Source organism: Arachis stenosperma, chromosome 9 (genome assembly GCF_014773155.1).
Source record: "Arachis stenosperma cultivar V10309 chromosome 9, arast.V10309.gnm1.PFL2, whole genome shotgun sequence".
Taxonomy (NCBI): domain Eukaryota; kingdom Viridiplantae; phylum Streptophyta; class Magnoliopsida; order Fabales; family Fabaceae; genus Arachis; species Arachis stenosperma.
The window spans coordinates 50,332,889-50,333,655 of NC_080385.1; the positions used below are offsets into that span (position 1 = coordinate 50,332,889).

General features: G+C 41.7%; 1 non-coding gene across 1 annotated transcript; it reads left to right on the forward strand.

The window, feature by feature from the left end:
* Window positions 1-236: 236 nt before the first annotated feature.
* LOC130953284 (small nucleolar RNA R71) lies at window positions 237-344 on the forward strand. The gene has a single exon (XR_009075455.1). It is a non-coding gene; the product is annotated as a small nucleolar RNA R71 (small nucleolar RNA).
* Window positions 345-767: the final 423 nt, after the last annotated feature.

A 767-nucleotide genomic window follows, 5' to 3' on the forward strand; every position in this document is an offset into this window, starting at 1 on the left:
AGTATGGCATTCAGAGTATCAATCTCAAGAACTCCTTTCTTCTGACTTGTCCCATTATTCACAGGATTCCTTTCAGAAGTATACATGAATTGGTTATTTGCAACCATTTCAATGAGCTCTTGAGCTTCTGTAGGCGTCTTCTTCAGATGAAGAGATCCTCCAGCAGAGCTATCCAAAGACATCTTGGACAGTTCAGAGAGACCATCATAGAAAATACCTATGATACTCCATTCAGAAAGCATGTCAGAAGGACACTTTCTGATCAATTGTTTATATCTTTCCCAAGCTTCATAGAGGGATTCACCTTCCTTCTGTCTGAAGGTTTGGACTTCCACTCTAAGCTTACTCAATTTTTGAGGTGGAAAGAACTTTGCCAAGAAGGCATTGACTAGCTTTTCCCAAGAGTTCAGGCTTTCTTTAGGTTGTGAGTCCAACCATGTCCTAGCTCTGTCTCTTACAGCAAAAGGGAATAGCATAAGTCTGTAGACCTCAGGGTCAACCCCATTAGTCTTGACAGTGTCACAGATTTTCAAGAATTCAGCTAAGAACTGATGAGGATCTTCCAATGGAAGTCCATGGAACTTGCAATTCTGTTGCATTAGAGAAACTAATTGAGGCTTAAGCTCAAAGTTGTTTGCTCCAATGGCAGGGATAGAGATGCTTCTCCTATAGAAGTCGGGAGTAGGTGTAGTAAAGTCACCCAGCACCTTCCTTGCATTGTTGGCATTGTTGTTGTTTTCGGCTGCCATGGGTTCTTCTTCTTTGTA